Source organism: Vicugna pacos, chromosome 15 (genome assembly GCF_048564905.1).
Source record: "Vicugna pacos chromosome 15, VicPac4, whole genome shotgun sequence".
NCBI lineage: Eukaryota > Metazoa > Chordata > Mammalia > Artiodactyla > Camelidae > Vicugna > Vicugna pacos.
This window is the reverse complement of record NC_133001.1, coordinates 15,619,314-15,640,588: the sequence shown is the minus strand read 5'-3', so window position 1 is coordinate 15,640,588 and position 21,275 is coordinate 15,619,314. Positions and strand designations below refer to the sequence as shown.

General features: G+C 37.0%; 1 protein-coding gene across 1 annotated transcript in view; it reads left to right on the top strand.

Annotated features, from left to right (window-relative positions):
- Positions 1-21,275, top strand: part of EHBP1 (EH domain binding protein 1) — a 391,476-nt gene that overhangs the window by 4,012 nt on the left and 366,189 nt on the right. Inside the window, exon 2 of the mRNA XM_072937655.1 lies at positions 1,047-1,161. The gene's annotated coding sequence lies outside the window, so the exon portion shown is untranslated. The remainder of the gene's footprint in view (positions 1-1,046; positions 1,162-21,275) is intronic.

Below are 21,275 nucleotides of genomic sequence, written 5' to 3'. Positions count from 1 at the left end.
GAATTTAAAGTCCTGTTCTAAACTACCTGAAGTGTAATCTTACCATCCTCAAGTTGTCAGTGGATAATCAAAAGCTTTCTGAATCCCAAGTACAAGATATTCTATTCACAGTACTTTTCAAAGGTTTATAAGAAAGAATTGGGCTGCGAATTACACAGAAAGTCCAATCTCATGAAAGGAATTGTGCTTACTATATTAAATGATATTTCAAGAGTAACGTTAATATTCTGTCTTCAAAGACATCCTCATTGAGCATTTTTACTAGAAAGTGCTTTTCCCTTTAAAGTGCTGTTTATATCATAGTTTTTTGTTTCTGTGGTGTTTCTTTGTATTAGATCACCACACTCTTTATATGCTACAGCTAGCACTGCTCTGGGCGTCCAACTACGTGGGAAATGGGAATGACAAACAGGGAAGATCAGTAAAGCAAAACCTTTAAGGAAACCTCAGATCTGTCAAGTGAATTGTGATACTGATTAGAAGCAAGTGGCCATTTTACTGAATAAATAGTAAGTTCCATTTTTAGTGTGATAGTATTACTGTGCAAATAATATGTTTTCTATTAAGCTGCGTAATGTGTACATTATGTTCCCCTTTCTGAAAGGAAATTAATCCTTATCTTTTATTGACTATAATAAAATATTGCTCCCTTCCCAAATATTAATACATCTTACTCCCTCTGGCTTGTTTTAAATTGTGGTTCTGTGCTTTTAACAAATAGTACACTTTGTCTTCAGTAACACTATACATTGCTTAGTCATGTTCAGTTTTGATCCCCAATCACATCAAGGTTGTAAGAGTAGAAATCTTATAAATGGGCAATTTAGTATTAAAATGAAGGGTGTACACATAGGTAAAAAGTTCAAACATATTTGAATGATTTATTATGTTTATATCAATGAATAACACAACCCTCCAAATTTTCTTGAAGGTAAATTTGCTTTGAAAAATAGGAAATCATTGCAATTATTCCTATATCACATTCCCTTCCCTACTGTATTTTTAGTTAACACAGAATTGTTCTTCTTTCTTTCTTTTTTTTTTAGACACATGCTGTGAAGATTAACAGAGGTTCCAGGTGGTTGGAGACAAGTGTAATAGGATGTGAACAGGGTTGTTCCCTGGGCCCTGGCTAAGTTCCAAAGCTGTGCACAGAGGGTGGTAAGTTCACACAGTCTGAGTTCAGGGACCGCCTATGGTTAGGCCAGCCTACTGAGAAATGTATATTCAGGCAGACAGCCCTAACACCAAACATTCCCCAAACCACCCCATCCCTACTGCCAGAAGTATAAGGAAAGGGTGAATAGGGAGGAGGTTAACTTTTGTGGAGTACAATATTCATAAGGATACCCTATTCCCTGCCTTCACCTCATTCTCTATGATAAAGGAGATGGAGCTACTTCTTCCTCTCAAGTCTAGAGAAGAGCATTCAGGAGAGTTGCTTATAAAGTTTAGAGATGCCCAACCTTCCCGCTCTGTTAGGTCGGCTGGAGACTGGTGATTGTCTCAGCTCTGATCTCTCCTGGCCCAGCAGAGTGCTTGGTGGTCTAGGACGAGGAGAGGGTGCAGAAGAGAGATGGCCTCGATGAGAGAAGGGATACCACAGTGGCGCACATTGTCCCCTCCAAGAGAGGCTGCTCATTGGACTCCTCGTGGAAGGGGTCAAGGAGGTGCAAGATATGTCTTCTTAGGCAGCAGGGAGGCACTCCAAGGACCATCATCAGTGAGGGAGCCAGAACTTGGATTCTCTCCAGTATAGAGACCATTGGAAATCTGACAGGATTAATGAGAGAAGCAGCAGCATCCTAAAGAGAGGGAATTGCCTTACTGGAGAGTCACCTAAGATAGCTACTTCCCCATTTCTCCTCTTGTCCTAACAGTAGAAGCAAAGCACCTGAAAGAAGGAGAAGGAAGGTGTAAAGAGTACAGCACTCCCACCCCCAAATCCTCCCCCTACCGCTCCCCCCACATATACGCCAAGCCACTAACAGCAGACTTGTCTGCCATTCTCTGGAGGGAAGGGAGGGAAAATAGTTTTAATTCAATTTGAAGCTTAATAGAAAATGAACGGAATTGAACCTTACTTGCTAGAATGAAATGGTCCTAATTACTTGAAGAGGCTGATAAATGGAATCTAGCCAAAGTGTGATGGAGAGAGTTGACAGCCAGCAAGAAAATGGCAGGGGCAGAGCACAATGAGTGGCAGGGAGTATGGTTAGAAAAATAAAGCTATTTCATATTTATAACTCAAGGAATTATGAGTCCTCGAGGAAGTAGTTTCAAAGACAAATGGAGTTTTACTTTTCACAGGGGAGTGGGATGATCGATTCTGAATAACAGGCTGGTGAGACTGATATCAATTCAAGTAAAGAACTACAGTGGTTTTATTTTTTTCTTAACTGAAGGATAACACGCACACAAAAAAATCCACAAATCAAATGTTGATCTCCATGAATTTTGATAAAGTGGACCCACCTGTGCAAACAGCACCAGATCAGGAAATGGAACACTACCAACACTGAGAAATACCCCCATGTGTCCCCTTTCAGTCAGCACCCCCTCCCCACTAAAGTCACTACTCTCTTTATTTCTATATGGGTAGGTTAATTTTGTCAGATTATATTTTATAGAAATGAAGACCTACATTATATACCTTTTATGTTTGCTTCTTTCACTCAACAACACATTTGTGAGATCTATGTTGCTCTGTATAGAAGGAAATGGAAGCCATCCATTTTCATTGCTGCATAATATTTTGCTGTTTGAATATACCATGAATTTTATGCATCTGATTGTTTGTGGACATTGGTTGTTTCTGTTTTTGTTTTCCAGTCTGGGGCTATTACAGAGTGCTGCTGGATTGACTGGCTAATATTTTATCTAGGATTTTCACATCTATGTTCCTAAGAGGGATTAACCTTGTAATTTTCCTTTCTTGTGATGTTCTTGCCAGCTTTTAATATCACAGTTACACTGACCTCATAAAATAGTTGGAAATATTCTCTCTTTTTCTGTTTTCTGGAAGATTTTGTGTAAGATTTATGTTTTTCCTATTGTGTTTGAAAGAATTCACCAAAGAAGCCATCTCTGACTGAAATTTTCTTTGTGGGAAGATTTAAAATTATGAGGTTTTTTTGAATAGACGGAACTACTTATGTTTTCTATTTCCTTTTTTCCGCACTCTGGTAAGTTGTACATTTCTAGGAATTTATCCATTTCATTGGCATGCAGTTGTCTGTAATTTCCTCTTATTATTATATTCTTTTAAAAAATTGAGGTATAATTGACATGCAATGTTATATTTGTTTCAGGTATATAATATAATGATTCAATATTTGTATATATTGCAAAATGATTATCACAATAAGTCCAGTTAATATACATCACATGGTTACAAAATCTTTTTCTCATAATGAGAGCTTTAAGATTTATTCTCTTAGCAATTTTCAAAAATGCAATAGAGTTTTGTTAACTATAGCCACCATGCTGTACATTACATCCCCATGACTTATTCATTTTATAGCTGGAAATTTGTACATTTTGACCCCCTTCACCCATTTCACCTACCCCTACCCCTTACGTCAGGCAAACACCAATCTACTTTATATCCATGAGCTTGTTGTTCTGTTTTTTGTTTGTTTGTTTGTTTAGATTTCATATATAAGTAAGATCATACGGTATTTACCTTTTTCTGTCTGACTTACTTCACTTAGCATAATGCACTACAGTTCCATCCTTGTATTACAAATGGTAAGATTTTGTTCTTTTTTTATGACTAACTGATATTCTGTTGTCCATTGATGGACACTTAGGTTGTTTCAACATCTTGGCTATTGTAAAAATGCTGCAGTGAACATGGGAGTGCATTTATCTTTTTAAATTAGTGTTTTCTTTTTCTTTGGATAAATATATAGAAGTGGAATTGCTGGATCATATGCTAGTTCTATTTTTAATTTTTTTGAGTCACCTCCATACTGTTTTCCATAGTGGGCACACCAATTTACATTCCCACCAACAGTGTACGAGTGTTCCCTTTTCTTCACATCCTTACCAACATTTGTTATTGCTTGTCTTTTTGAGAATAGCCATTCTGACATGTGTAAGGTGTATATCCTTAATGCTGTTGGATCTATGCTGATATCTCTTCTTCTTGGTATTAGTTATTTGTACCTCCTTTGTTGTACTTTCTTTGTTTTTTTTTTCTTGATCAGTGTTGACAGAGGTTTGCAACTGTATTAGTCTTTTCAAAGAACCAATATTTGGCATTTGGTTTTCTCCATATTTGTTTTCTGTTTCTTAACTTCTGTTCTAATCTTTATTATTTCCTTATTTCTCTTTCTGTGGGTTTAATTTTCTGTTCTTTCTTTTTTATTGCCTGTTTTTTCTTTGAATATGATTTTTTAGATATGTAGATCATTGGTTTTCAGACTTTCTTATTTTTTTTTACAGACATTCCATTGTGTTTTTCTTTTTCTTTTTTTTTTACATTTTTTATTGATTCATAATCATTTTACAGTGTTGTGTCAAATTCCAGTGTTCAGCACAATTTTTCAGTCATTCATGGACATATACACACTCATTGTCACATTTTTTTCTCTGTGATTTATCATAACATTTTGTGTATATTTCCCTGTGCTATACAGTGTAATCTTGTTTATCTATTCTACAATTTTGAAATCCCAGTCTATCCCTTCCCACCCTCTACCCCGCCCCCCCCCCCCGCCCCCCGGTAACCACAAGTCTGTATTCTCTGTCCATGACAGACTTTCTTATTTTTTAATATATGCATTAGAAGTTATAAAATTTCCTTTAAGTTTGGCTTTTATGGCACTCTACACATTTTTATATGTAGTATTTTTGTTATCATTTTTTTGAAAATACGTTCTAATTTCCATTGAGATCTCTACTTTGACCTACGGGATACTTGGAAGTGTATTGCTTTATTTCTGAACATTAGGAAACTTCTTATATTTTTGTAGTTGATTTCTGGCTTAATTCCATTATAGTCAGAAAACTTAGTATAATTCCAATCTTTTGATATTTGTTGAGACTTGCTTTATCGTCTAGCATGTGGTCAATTTTAATAAATGTCCAAGTAGTCTTGAGAAGAATGTATTTCCTTCAGTTGTTGGATGCAATGTTGTGATAGTTAATTTTATGAGTCAACCTGATGGATGTCACTTAAATAATATGCAGATAGCTGATAAAACATTATTTTTGGGTGTGTTTGTGAGGGTGTTACCGGAAGAGATTAGTATTTGATTTAGTAGACTAAGAGAAGAACCCCCCCCCAATCCACTGGGGCCCAAATGGAACAAAAAGGGGAAGGAAGGGTGAATTCACTCTCTCTGTTCTTGAGCTGGAATGTCCATCTTTTCCTGTCCTCAGGCATTAGAGCTCTTCATTCTCAAGCCTTCAGACTTCAATTGTACCATCAGCTTTCCTGATTATAGACAGCAGATTCTGGGACTTCTCTGTTCCCATAACCCTTAGTGAGCTAATTCCTATTAAAAAAATACACACACATATGCGTATTTATCTATATGTTGACCCTTGAAAAGCAAGGGGGTTAAAGGTGTGACTCTTCATGCAATGGAAAATCTGCATGTAACTTATAGTTGGTCCTCCCTGTATGTGGTTCCTCAGATTCCCCCATTCTGCATCCTGGGATTCAACCAACCTTGGATCATGTAGCACTGTAATATTTACTACTGAAAAAAAAACATGTGTAGATGGATTCACGAAGTTCAAACTTGCATTGTTCAAGAGTAAACTCTGTGTATGCATCTGTCTGTCTATCTATCTGTCTATCTTCTATTAGTTTTGCTTCTCTGACTAATAAGAACATTCTATGTAAGTTAATTAGGTTGTGTTTGTTAAATGTTAGTTAAATCTTCTATATTTTGATTTTTTTTGTCTGTCCTATCAGCTACTGAGGAAGATGTGTTAAAAACCTTTCATTCTGATTGTGGATTTGTCTGTTTCTCCTCTTAGTTCTGTCAATATTCTTATGATATTTTGAAACTATGTTATTAAGAACTTAGAAATTTAGAATTGTTATGCCTTCTTGGTGAATTCATCTTTTTTTATCATTGTGAAAATCTTATTGTAACTCTAGAAATTTTTTGCTTTACCATATAATCCATCTTTTAGCTTTTTGGTAAGTGTTTGGTAGTATATTTTTTCCATCTTTTCATTTTCAATCTGTTTTCTTAAGCTATATCTCTTGTCATCAGCATATAGGTTTTTCTCTAATCTAGTCTGATCATCTTTGTTTTCTATTGAATAGTTTAGTCTATTCATATTTTAAATAATTACTGAAACATCTGAGTTTAAATGTCATCTCATTTGTTTTCTTTTTCTCTCATTTTTTCTGTTATCTTTTCTCTCCTCTCTTGCTTTCTTTGGATTTATTTTAAATTATTTTATAGGTCCATCTATTAGCTTGTTAGATATACGTTTTTTATTACCCCTTTTGTGTTGACCCTGGAGAAAAATACATCCTTGAATCTAATACAAATTAATACATTACCACTTCCTAGACAGTGTAAGGACTTTAGAACCCTCTACTTGCCCCTGTCCTGCCTTTTGTATTAATGTTGTCACATATTTTAATTCTACATATAATTGAAACATGAGAATATGTTATTATTATCATTTTCTGTTGATATTCATTTGGATTTACCCAGGCTTTTACTCTATTGCTCTTTATTTCTTTTTGTACTTCTGTGCTTCTCTCCAGGACTATATTCCCTCTTCCTTTCATACCAGTTTACTAGCAATAAATTCTCTCAGGTTTTGTTGATCTGAAATTTTTTCATTTTGCTTTCATTTTTGAAGGTGATTTCACTGGGTGTAGAATTCTAGGTTGTCAGAATCTTTAAAGATGACAGACACCATTGTCTTTTTTCATTGTTTCTGATGATAAAGCAATTGTTAGTCTTATTTTTATCCCTTTGAAGATACTGTATCTTTTTCTCTGGCTACTTTGAAGATTTTACTTTGTCTTTGGTTTTCAGTGTTTGACTATGATATGTTTAGATGTGAATTTTTAATTTTTTAAAATTCATATCTCTTGAGGTTCAATGGCCCTTTTTATGCTGATATATTTTGGGGTTTTGTTTTATTTTATAATTAAGTACAGTTTATTTACAATGTAGTGTTAGTTTCTGGTGTACAGCAAAGTGATTCAGTTATACGTATATATATTCTTTTTCATATTCTTTTCCACTATGGTTTATTACAGAATATTGAATATAGTTCCCTGTACTATTCAGTAGGACCTTATTATTTGTCTATTTTGTATATAGTAATTTGTATCTGCTAATTCCAAACTCTTAATTTATCCCTCCCCCACCCCTTGTCCCCTTTGGTAACCATAATTTTTTCTATGTCTGTGAGTCTATTTCTGTTTTGCAAATAAGTTCATTTGTATCAAATTTTAGATTCCACATATAAGTGGTATCTTATGGCATTTGTCTTTTTCTTTCTGACTTAATTCACTTAGTATGATAATCTCTAGGTAAATCCATGTTGCTGCAAATGGCATTATTTTATTATTTTTTATGGCTGAGTAGTAGTCCATCATATATATATACCACATCTTCCTTATCCATTCATCTGTTGATGGACATTTAGGTTGTTTCCATGTCTTAGCTATTGTAAATAGTGCTGTTATAAACATTGTGGGGCATGTATCTTTTCAGATTAGAGTTTTCTCTGGATATATGCCCAGAAGTGGGATTGCTGGATCATATTATAACTCTATTTTTAGTTTTTTAAGGAACTCCCATACTGTATTTTTGGGGGGGCGGGGAGGAGGTAATTAGGTTTATTTATTTTTAGAGGAGGTACTGGGGATTTAACCTAGGACCTTGTGCATGCTAAGCATGCACTCTACCACTTGAGCTATACCCTCCCCCCTTATACTGTTTTCCATAGTGGCTGTACCAATTTACAGTTCCACCAACACTGTAGGAGGGTTCCTTTTTCTCTGCACCCTCTCCAGCATTTATTTGTAGACTTTTTACTGATGGTCATTCTGACCAGTGTGAGGTGAAATCTCATCGTATTTTTGATTTGCATTTCTCTAATAATGGTGCTGTCAAGGATCTTTTCATGTGTGTGGCTGATATATTTTGGATTTTTAGAAAATTATTGGCCATTATTTATTCAAATATTGCTTTTTCCCATTTTTTCCTATCTTTTTTCCCCTCCTCATGCTTTGTGGATATATAAACGTAAAATTTGTGATTATTAGGCAGAAACTATTCACTCTGAAAAAAATAATGTCATTCTAACCTCATTTTCTTTGCAAGAGTTACCAAATTAGTAGTATCAGACACATCAGTCACAGTGCCTACCATACCCAGTGTTTAACTTCTAGATGAGAATGACTCACCCGTAGCCTCCTGCTCAGGAAAGCAGGGTTGGGCTATTCTTCGCACAGTGGTGGCTGCTTAGATTAGCTGTCTCATGATTTGGAGGGGGACAACGGAGAAGAAGCTGAAGAGCAAACAAAATCCTGAAACAGAAGCAAGATCTTGAGATAGGAACATGTAGGTCGTAAAAGAGAAAGTGGAAAGAGCATATTTTTCTCGAGAACTTCCTTGATTCTTGGGATCTACTTAGTTTTAAGTACTGGATGTGTAAACTTACAAAAAACCTAATTTCTTAAGGTGACCTAAATGAGTCTACCTTCACTGCAATCAAGAGACTAATGTATCAGGGAAATGTGGCTGAATGTGTAGCTGAGCTTTAGCAAAGTGCTTTATGAAGACATGTAAAACCTTATCGACAAGATTGAGAAATTTTCACTAAATGTAAGTTAGTGGATTAGAAACTTATTAAGTGATCATACCCAAAGGATACTAATTAATGAATTGCTTCAACCTGGATGGAGGTTGTTTTTATTTTTGCTTTTGCTTTTGTTTTTACTATGAAGTTCTCCCCTTGACCTTGTTCCAGTCAACATTTTTATCACCCTTTTTGTTGAGGACATGCTTATCAAGTTTACTGAGGAAAAATATTGTTTAGTGGGATCCTACAAGCTGGAACAATGGCTAAGTCTAACAAGATAACATTAAAAAATTTTTTTACAAAAATAATATATGCTCATTGCCAAATATTGAGAAAATTATTCTTTTTTACAGTCTACTTTTTTTGTGGAAAACATAATTAGAATAATAATACTATTTTCTAAATATTTTATCACTTAGGAATCATAAACATTTCCAAATCATTAATTATTATTTTACAGCATTATTTTAATATACTATAGTTTAGTTAACCAATCTCCTTTCAGGAAAATGCTGTAAAAACTGTTTTCGAAACTTTTTTTTTTTTGCTTAAAAAATCAAACAGGTTTTCAAATCATTAAATAATATTTTCTCAATTGCATGACTGTACTATTATTTATGCAATTAGAATGTGTCTCCCCCGTTTTGCCTTTTAGATTACCATGAATATTCTTATGACATTACTTTTAGAAAAATGTTATAGTTATTTCTTTCTGATAAACTCCTAGCAATGTATGAAAATCTTGGCCCATTTCCCCATTTCTTCACCATTGGATATGATGATTTTCAAAATTCCTGCCAATTTTATAAGCACAAATTAGAGTCTTGCTTTGTTTTGATTTTCTTTGAATATCAGTGAAGTTGAACATTTTTTCATGCATATGTTGGCTATTTGCATTTCTTCTTTTGGAGCATCTATGTTTGTGTCTTTTTTGTTCATTTTTTAACTAGAGTGTGTATCTTAATGTTTCTTAAGGTCTTTTGTATATTAGGCATATTAATCCTTTCTTGAAATACGTATTGTAAATATTTCTCCCAAGTTTGTCTGCTTTTATTTCTGAAATTTATTTTTTGACACCAAGACTTTCACCTTTAAGCCATTAATCTATCATTCATTTTATTGTTTTTTAAATTGTTTTTGCCTTTCATGTCCTACTCAGAAAGAGATCCTCAAATTATATAACTATTTACCTTATTCCATCATATAATATTTAATATGAATAGACTAAAGACCAGCTCTCAGGTTCAGAATACCAGTTATATAACCTCTGGTTGGGAGAGTTTTGAGGTTGCCAGCATCAGTGTGCTTTGGCTGCCGAAAAACTACTGGGGTCTTGGGCTTTGTTAGTAAAGTTTAATGTCTAGAACCAGGAAAGCTATGGTCCTTTAACACTATCAAAGCTTCAGAGTACGTTTGATTTTAATGTGCTTGAGATTGTTTTATTGGCCAGTATTTTAACAACTGTTGGAGAATCTGTGTAATCAAAAACACTTCCTCAAAGGAGGAAAAAAAAACCACTTCCTCATATGCAAGATAAGGCAGACCATTTTCATAGTGAAACAAATTATAAAAAGTGTAGCCTCAATTATCCATTTTTCTTTGAGATTGATACAGACATCACAGCATTAACCTCTATTAAAACTCAGGAAACCTCTATGCTTCTTGTAGCCACACCTCCATTTCCAATAGATTGAATGCAAGTTCTGACCAAATTTGTTTGACATAGTATCAAGGAGACAGAGATACCTACTACTGCTCCTGCCACCTCCCCACATTTTATTCAACATTGAACCAGGCAAAAAAAAAAAAAAGAAAGAAAAGGTGCAAGGATTAGAAAGGAGGAAACTAAATTGCCATTAATTCAGGATCAGAATTTCATATACTTTTAATCTCTTAGTCTTCCCCTGAGCCATTTCATTAGCTGTGTGTATCACATTTTAAGAGTACTGTGTGATTGGGGGTTAGATTCCAGTGTATGAATCTGGTGGTGGTGCAGAGGGGACGTGGGGGATGACCACAAACATTCAGTCTATAGCTAGTGGTTTTTGGGTAGTGAGAGAGAAGGGTTTTACAGCCAAAAAGACAAGCCAAAAAGTAAAAAGAAAGGGAAAAATAAAAACAACTGCACCAAGAACTACTCCAGTGCTTTGTTAAAATTCGATTTCTGTAAATATACATGGGTCTTTATGTGTGTGTGTACATACATATGTGTGTATATGTATAGAGAAATGAAGAAAAATAAAATATTCTATACAGATTAGAAAGAAAAAGTATTGTGTGGACATAAACCAAAAGAGATTTATAGGGAAATAAACATGATGGTGACACAGAGGGGACACAGAGGTGACACATGGTGGTGAGGAAAGGATTTGAAAATATTTTAAATGGGGAAAAGACTTACAGGAGGTTAAAAAAAGAGTGTGTGGGGGGTGCCAAATTAGATTGTTTTAAGCTATTTAAAGAAAAAATTGTTGTGTGGAACAGTGATTAATTTTTTTCCTGAAAGTCCCAAAGAAGTGTAATCAAGGTCACTAAAAGGCAAGAAGAGAGATTTAAGCTCTGGCAGAACTTTTAGGAGTTAGTGATTCAAAATTGTTAGAGGGATGCCTTAGGAGGAGGGAAAGTCTTTGTCACAAGAGGTTTTCAGCCAAAGGCTGAGTGACCACGGGGTGGGAATGCTGCAGGACTCCCTAGTGCTGTAGAAACGAGAAAGCTCACATTTCTGGAGCGCCCACGTGTGCGTGTACTGAGCCCTGCACTATCTCATTTAATCATGGCAACCCAATGGGGGACGTCCTATTGTATTCTCATTTAACAAACAAAACAGAAGAGTAGAGAATCTAAAGGCCTGCCTGGTGTCACATAGACAGTTTAAGTATGAAAGCTCGGGTACAGGCTCAGGCAGTCTGTTTTCAGAGCCCCAGCTCTTAAACCAATGCACCAAATTGTCTGGAAAGAGTGGTTGGCTTCAATAACCTCCAAGATTTCATCCATCCTGAGACTGTATAATTGTATGGAGAGAAAAGTCCTGCCTTAAGGGATTTATATTAAAGATTAATTTTGTTGGCAGTCATGTTAGGTGGCTCCTATTTTAGTATCTAATCTTTAAGTTATGAATAAAATTAAAGTCGTTGAAAATCCACCCTTCATTTCTAAATTAGAAAGCTGTTGGAAATTCATATATCTACCAAGGTACAAGTAAGTTGGTAGACAATGGCTGGGATCCCAGACAGATGCTCCTGGGCTCTGGCAATGAGACTAAGCCTATAAATATCAGATGTAGTATGTCTTACAAAACCAAGTATCAGCAATTTTGAAGCATCATGGTGTTTGGGTTTCTTCTTTTTTTTTCTTCTAGGCAGACCCAACCATTGATCTTGGGCCACTCTGATAGCATCTCAAACGAAATTGTTCTATTTGGCATTCTTGAGTGTTACATCACTGAGTTATAGGTTATATCTTATCAGTCACAGAATGCTGTTTAAAATTTGCAGCTAGGTACATTCATCATATCCTTAAGGTACATATCCTTAAATATAGAAACCAGATCAAATATATATAGAAGTAATGTGTGTGCAAGAGATAAATACAGAGATTGGCCATTTGCCATTGTTATTAGGAAGACAAGCATGCACAGTGAGAGTTTTAACAAATTAAAAATGCCAGGAAGAAAATAATACGGCTATGTTTGAAAAGATCATGCTATTTACTTGACAGACTCTGCCAGGGCAGAGTTACAGCTGTGGCCCTGCTTCGCAGATCATTTAAACAGGCTTTTCTTTATGTCACTGACACTTTAGTCACATCCATAGAGCTTTGCATCAGTAAATAATAATTATTATGTGTAAGAAGATAGCCTAAGAGCTGCTCCAGTGTCAACACCACCACAAATAAATCAATAGAAATACACATTAGTTAAAACGGTTTTTGTTTACTTTTTCCAATTTTATTAACACCATCAGACCTGTTAGAAGAAAAATAGATTATAATTGAAAAACATAAGCTGCAATATGTGTGTTTGTGTGCCTACAAAAAAACAAATCAGGATTGTCTTTTTAATGTGTTTTTTGTGATCCTCTCCCTTTTTGAATTTTTCTGTATACTTTACAGTTGAAGATTTCTCAGAGGATCATTTCTTATCTCCTATTATCTTTGTATTCCTCTAGCTAAGGAAAGATGGGTTGATGGCAAGAGTCAGATGGTCTGGTTTTGAGCATCCTAGAAGTGTCTACTGAGTTCTCTGAGGTTCAGTTTCTTCATCTACAGTAACACCTACCCAACAGTTATTGTTTTGTGGATGGAAGGAAATCATGAGCATAGAGGTGTTTTGTAAACTATGAAGCATTGTACCAAGGTCGGGTCCAGAGATCCATTTCTCCCAGCTTAATCTTTGATGGAGACTTGAAAGATCTATAAACTATCTTTGAAGTAACTAACATTGGAAGTAAGCATGAAAATGAATCATGATTGGACTCAAGGGAACCACATTTCTTATAACTCTTTTCTACTTTTCCTTATTTTCAGCTTTCGTGGAGAATTACAGGGGCTACTGATCATGTTTATTCTAGTGAAATTCGTGTGGTGGTTATTGTAGCTGTTGTTCTAGTGATGTAAGAAACACTAGAAGTAAATCGTGGGCAGCTCAGAGAAAGGGACAACACATGTAGATGTGGTTGGGACTTAAAAACATCATTGAATTAATGCATATGAATGTACTCAGCATTCCCATGTTGTGTTAATTTTTAGAAGCTTAAGGGAGAAATGGCTTGGCAGTTGCTTTGAGGCTTCGTTTCTCAGAACCAATAGGGCACTTCAGCACCGTAGGAGTAGGTGGGACAGCAAAACCCAGATTGAATTTCTGAAGCATTTGCTGCCTGAAGCCTTCCCCAAAATCACACAAGGCATTAATAGGGGCATCCTGTTGAAAAATGATCTTTTGACTTTGGGAATGTGACTAGAATTTCAAATTGCTTTGTTTATAACAAGTTTGTTGGGTTTTTCTTTCTTCCTTTTATACTTAAAGAAATATTGATCCTTTAAAAGCTTTTGGGAGGGGCGAACTTTTTCATTTAACAGTCTGTCACTGAGGTGGAAGACTGGTTCAGATTTGAATGGTACGGTGCTGTTTCGTGCTTTCATGGGTTTCTGTCAGAATCTTTCAAGCCTGAAAACTCCAAGGCGAGAGATGTCATTCCTGAGGGCAGACAGTGAGCCCTGCAAAAGGCTAGGGGGCAGACTATGGGCAATGGAGGGGGATGGGGGAGGACCAGGGAGGAGGCTGGAGGAAGAATGGCTCCTTTCCCAGTCACGGGTGGATTGTTCACTCGGTGCAAGTCTTCTCTGGTGACCCAAATCCTTCTTAAACTCTGCAAGAAGAAACCTGTGATTTTTAGGGAAAAGAAATGCTTCAGATTCTAACTACACAGACCTGTGTGAGCAATGCATTAGTGCTGTTTGGTTTGTGTGTTTTTGTATATATTATACAGGTTTGGATTACAGTAATTCCTCCCACTTGTATAAGGTTTTGCAGTTTTTAAAGCACTTTATGCTCTTAATCCTCAAAATAAACGCAGATAGAAGAGTGCAGATGGCTCCTGACTCACAATAGCGTCACTTTAGACCCCTGCTGTTATGACCTTTATTATTGTAAATATGACTCTCCCAGAATTGGTCAAATCTCACCATGCGACTGCCTGTGACTCTCATCATCAGTGACAGGGAAACTGAAGCTGCTTTTCTGTTGGTTGTTGCTCAAAGTGAAGTAGAACAACTTTTGATTTTATGGATGCAGGTGTACATAAAGCCAATCCATATGCATCCAAATCAGGCAATGCTCTTGCAAAGGCATTGCCCATTTATGTTGAAAAAGAGCTATCTCAGAGCATCAGAGGAAGTTTTTATTGCAAGCAAAAGCTGGTTGGATCACTTTCAGAAGACTGTTGGCAAAACATTAACTGTTCGGGGGAAGAAGACACAAGAAGCAGTAGAGTAGTATCAGGTAAATTTGCCCACAAAGCCTGCTAAAGATGAAGGCAACTGTGTGCTTTGGGTATTTAATGCTGATAAAAATCAGGAACATGGATGGGAAGAGGATGAGGAAGTGCGAGGAAGAGAAAAGGAAGAGACCACGGCAATAAGGAAAACTTTAACATTCAAAGAGGTTTCTATATCAATTTAATTAATTAATTAATTAATTTTTAAAAAGGGGATTTCTACCCACTGAATCTGCAATGATAGTTTTTAAACAGATGTCCCTAATTTTGATCACAGTTTGAAGATCTTTAGAGCACTGAAGCATTTACTTCCTTCAGGGAGATTTATCAGAAAAATAAAATACCTTTAGTTAGAACTTCTTTGGACTGATGTTTTTAAGACACTTGAGCCAGTTGATAGAAAATAATTCTCTAAGAGGATCATCTAAAACTTTGACTTTTTCTTTACAAACTTAGAGAATCATTGTAAAATCACATTTGTCTTTTCATGATTTTGGTATTTTATAGTATAAAATGGGTCTTTAGGAACACTTATTTTCATTTATAACTTTGTAGATGATAAAGGTCTAACTTAGGGGAGCCCAACTTGTGCCCGACATCCAGGACTAAACCACCATCCAAGCATAAATTCCAATTATATGAGTCCCAGTTTATAAATGAGGAACAGACCACAAAGCAGTAAGGGACTTGCTGACTTCTAAAAAGGCAGATGAGTTCACATAATGCCTGATTACCAGATGGAAGCTGAATGATGATTCCTTTTCTCTCCCTCAACTGAGGGACACATGTTTTTCACAGACAAGCAAGCAAATACCCATGTAACATCTGAGAGACTACAGTCTTGACATGATGGCAACCTCAAGTCAATTAGTTGATGGGCTTATATGTTTATTATCAAGTACTAGCAATGGTTAAATTTAATAGAGGTTTATCAGAAAGAGGTAATTTGGTGCAAAAGAAGTGTGTAGACATGCTTTGGAATTATCTGCCTATATCATCTTTGAAATAGGCAAGTAACTGTATTATTGTTTCAATGGAAGGCAAATCCCTCCCTCATACTGAATCTGCTACCAATTTGGAATTCACTCTTTCCTTTCTTTTTCAGAAACTCATCTTCATTGTTCTTCACTCTTTCCTACCTTCACCCTTTTCCTCTGTCAGTCTACTTCCAATGAGCCTAAACACTCCAAACAGGCTCAGCTCTCTCACACCTTAACACACACACACACACGCACCCCTGCCTCATTCAACCAGCCATTTCCTCATCTTTCTTCTCCCCCTTAAAACCAAACTTCCTAAAAGTGTTCCCCGTATTCACTCTCTTCATATTCTCACTTCACCCCAAGCACTCAACTCCCTGTAACCTAGCTTCAGACTCATCATGCTTTTAGAGTTGTTTTCTCAACAGGTCACAAAGGAACTCAATTCGTTAAATCTGATGGCTACTTACCTATACTTTTGTTGACTTCTTAGTAGCATTTAACACTACTGATCACTCCCTCTTTCCTGAGTCTTCCTTTTCCCTGAGCTTCAATGTCTGCAAACTCTCTTGATTCTTTTCCTGTCTCTCTGGTCATCTCTTTGTCAATCTCCTTGTCTCTTCTTCTGCCAGTGCCTGAAATGTTAATGTTCCTCAAGTTTCTCTCCTAAGCCCCTTTCTCTTCTCACTGGCTGATTTCATTTACTTCCATGTTTTCAGCCTCCATTGGAAAGAAAGCACAAATTTATGCTTCTACCCCAAAACTCTTCCCCTGAAGGTCTAATGTGGGTCTTCATGTTGAAGTCCTACAGAAATTTATCTCCATTTGGACCTCCCTCCCTCAAGTAAAGCCTAGAACAAGGGCTTAGATACATGAAGTTTTTTTGGAAGATAATTCCAAGAAGCAGGAGTGAGGGAGCAAGAATAGTAAAGCAGAGAAGGAGGACGAGTCTGTAAAGGACACAGTGCTGAGCTGTAATCATTGTGGGCACAGACTGGTAATCACCATCTGTGTGACTGAGATTTGTCTCTCTGCAGGAAAGGAGGCTGGGTCATTGTCCACCACCATTGTCCACTCCTTCACCCATTGGTTGAAGATCGTCCCCAGGAAGTGGTAACTTGAGACACTTCTGGGCTGTAGCTTGGCCAGGTTGAATGGACTTCCCCAACTCTGGAGAGGGCTGTGTGGGGAAAGCACATGCAGGAAATAGTCAGAGTTCAGGGACCTATTCCCCACAGCGTGGAAGCCAGAGATGAGCCAACAGGGTAGAAAGCAGGGCACAAAAAGCCTTGCTCCATGACATCCTAAAACTGAACTGACCCCCCCAGTGGCTAATCCTCTTTCTGTCTCCCTTTCTCATGGACTGGTTCCACTATCCTCTCAGCAGCTCCAACCAGTCACATGAGCAGCATCTTTGACTCTCTTCTTCGTAATGTCCTATGTATTTTTCTAATCTATCTGTTGTGTTCATCCACACCGCTGCTGCCGTAGCTTAGCTCTTTGAGAGCTCTCTCCTGGCTTTCTGCAACTCCTAATTGATATCCTTGCCCCATGTACATCTGTTACCCTTGCTGCAACCAGAAGAATCTTTTAAAGCACTCACTGGATTATGTCACTTGTATGCTTAAAACTATTCTGTGTCTCTTTTTCACACTCAGACTAAAGACCCAAGTTCTGAACATGGTGTTCAGAGCCCTGCATGACATGACGTCTGCTCATACCCCATCCTCATCTTTCGACGTTCCCCACCCCGTTGTCTACGTCAGGGCCTTGCTGACCTCTTTGCAGTTCTTTGGGTGTACTACGTTTTCCTTTACCTCTAGGTTTTCAAACATGGAGTGTCTTACTTCGTGCTGGCGGCAATAACAAAATCCCACAGGCTGGGTGGCTTATAAACAATAGAAATGTATTTGGAGGCTGGAAGTCCAAGGTCAGGGTCCCAGCTCAGTCAGGTAAGAGCCCTCTTCCAGGTTGCAGACTGCTCCTTGTAAACTCACATGGTGGAAGAGGCAAGGGAGCTCTGGCGAGTCTTTTTTATAAGAGCAGTAACCCTGTTCATGAGGGTTCCACCCTCATGACCTAAGCACCTGCCAAAGGTCCCACCAACTAATACCTTTGAGGATTAAAGTTTTAGCACATGAATTTGAGGGAAAGGGGTGGACACTGACAACCAGACCACAGAATGCTATCTTTGTCATGGGCCATTTTATCACTCTAGTCCCTCTTTCTCTCCCCAGTTCTTACTCATGACTTGGTTTCAGGTTAGCTGTCATCTCTTGATGATCCTCTGTATCTGGACTTGTTTGCCCTCCAGTCTATTCCTACATCATCTTATGTTTTTGCTATTAGAGCACTTATATGATATCATAACTTCCTGTTTACTTGTCTGCATCCCACTACAGACTGTGAGCCCTGTGGGAGAAAGATCTATTTACATCTCATTCACCATCTTATACCCACTGGTTGCCAGAGTGCCCTTGACATATTTTGCTCTCAATAAATATTATTAACTAATTGAATCAATATCTAAAGTGTTAATAGAGACTTAATCCTAACTGTGTGGTAGATTCCTATAATAATTCTAAGAAAAATTAAGAATTCAACCGTTCTTTGAAATTGGATGCTTGGGAGGATGATGATGTTACTAGCTGAGCTGGTGAATATAATTTAGTTTTAGCTAAAATGAGTTAGAGGTGCCTGGGGGACATCCAATAGATGTTCAAAGGGAAACTGAAAATTTGAGTCTGGATGTCAGGATTAGATGTTGTGGTAGGTTGGATAATTACCCCCAAAAGATACCTAGATTCTACTCCCTGGAGTCCGTGACAGTTACCCCAAATGGTAAAAATGACTTTGGGGATGTGATTAGGTTAGGAATCTTGAGATAAGGAGATTATCCTGGAGTATCTAGATAGACCTTAACTGTAACCACAGTGTCTGAGTACGAAGGAGGCCGAGGAAGATTTGACTTCAGAAGAGGGAATAGGAGATGCAGTGAGGGAAACAGGACTCTGGCGTTTGCAAGGAAGGGGTTATAATCCAAGGAGAGTGGGAAGCCTCCAGAAGCTGGAAGAAGCAAGGACAGATTTTTTCCCTTGCAGCCTCCAGGGGAAACCAGTCCTGATGATATTTTAAGTTTATCCCAGTGAATTTAGACTTCTGGGTTCCAGAACTGTAAGGAAGTAAATGTGCATTGTTTTAAACTAAATATGTGGTATAGTTGTGTCAGCAGCCATAGGAAACTAATAGAGAGGTGTAATTCAGAGGATAATTGGTAAAGACTACCAAAGTAGTGGGAGTGAATAAACCTGTCTAGGGAGAAAGAGCACGTAGAATAAGAAGAGAGGAGGACCCAGGAAGGAACCCTGATGATCAACTCTCAACCCTCAGGCAGAGGCAGAGGGATTTCCCTTTCTGGCAGTACAACAGATGAGATAGCCCAAATAGTCCTCTCATTGCAAGCTACTAAAAATAGCTGAGAAAGTTGGGTTTTTTTTTAATCTTTTGAAATGCATTTTATGCTGGCAGCAAAGTAAGAAATACTTAGAGGCCAAGAATGAAATGCAAGTGGGAACCCAGGAAATAAGCAAAATCCTAGAGCAGCTTTTGCCTTGAGGGCATTTGCCAAATGACATTGGTGAAAAGTTAGAAGTTTAAGTATAGACCCATCCACCTCTGCTTAAAGATGGGTCCCCACAAGACGACCACTTTTGTGTGTCGATGAAAAATTAACCAGTCGATCTAAGAAAGAAATGGAAAATTTTATTTAAGCCAAATTTGAGGATTATAACCCGGGAAGAGCATCTCAGAAAGCTCTGAGAACTGTTCCACCAGTTGGAGTTATATAAGTCTTTTTTTTTTTTTTGAGACAGAGGGGTATACATCAAATGATATATTATTGACAGTTTACATAATCCAGATCTAAGCGTCATTCTGGTGGGTCATGTGACCCCCTTACAAGATCAAGAAGGAATGTTATCTTTTGAGGTGTTGCTTTGATGATGCTAGAATGTGACTCTTCATGGTTGAGCAGGTATTCCTGACAATGGGGGAGGTTTGGTGGATGCATAATACAGCTACACAGTGCACAGTAAGGGGAAAGGAGGCCAAAGGACAGAGAAGTTTTTTATGTTTAACTTTTTCTTGTCTTGCCATAAAATATGACTTTTATTTCACATGTGTAAGGATGAACTACAAATAAACCTACCACCTTTCCTCTACACCCAGAAAATTGCAGGGCAAATTGCCTGCTTCAAGAATTGACTTCAAATGGAGACAGAGGGAAAAAAAATTGTCTGAGCATTTGTAACATAGCCAAAACTCACACAGGTTTGTAGCCCAAATTCACAGTATACCTGGGAGTACAAAAAAACTCAAGGATTGAGTTTAATTTGTACCTCTTGGGGAGTGATGGAAATGTTAGCTACTTTGATTGTGGTGGTGGTTTCATTGATGTATACATCTATCAGAATTCATCAAATTGTACATCTGAAATATGTGTAGTTTACTGTACAGGAATCATACCACAAAAACCAGAATTGAGTTTAAAGTAAACCTCAGTCTGTGGTTCCCAGGCGCCTAGCAGAAACAAATGCACATCTGTTCTGGGTGTACACATCTTCAACACAGTCCTCAAAGAATTCCCATGAATAAGTTCTAAAGAAATAGGAGCTCATGGTCAAAATCAAAAAATAGAAGAGGAAATAATATACCATGAGCAAGAGCCAGCAGAACAGCCAACAAAAGCATCAGACTGCAAAGCTTTAGCTAGTGGAATTACCAGGCACAGAATATAAAATTAAGTATGTTATACACCAGAAATGGACACATTGTAACAGACTATACTTCAATAAAAAATAAAATAAATATGTTAAATGTATTTGAAGAAATAAGAAAAGGGATTGAAAATAGACATGAAACATGACCCAGCAGATTTTGAAACAGATTCAAAAGAACTACTAGAAGTAGCCATAATCCCTTCAATTATTGTTTTTACTCCTTCCTTCCTCTATTGTCTGCCTAGAATTCTAATTAGATAATTATTACATTTCTTATAATATCTCCATGATTTATAACCAGTCTTTTATATTTCCATCTCTTTGGGCTACATTGTGTAAAATTTTTTGGATCAATCTTTCTTAATCCATTCTCCAGCTGTGGTTATTCTGCTATTAAATCCATCCATTGTGTTTTTAACTTCAAATAATTACATTTGAAACTTCTTTCTTTAACATGACTAGAAAACAAATAAGTGTTCACATTTTTTCTGCATACTCTGGATTCGCATTTGTGGGCATCATTAAGGAAGCACAGAACTACCTTTGAGAGAGTGATTGGCAGCCACTATTCACAGGTAGCATGAGAGATTATGCAGCTTCGTGAGTAATGATATAACCAGTATTAAAGACAGTGAATGGTATTAGGGAACTACAGAGGGGAAAAATCTATATTGTTGAAATTTGGGCAGGTTCCAAAGAGCTATGGCATTGTGAATAATAAGAGT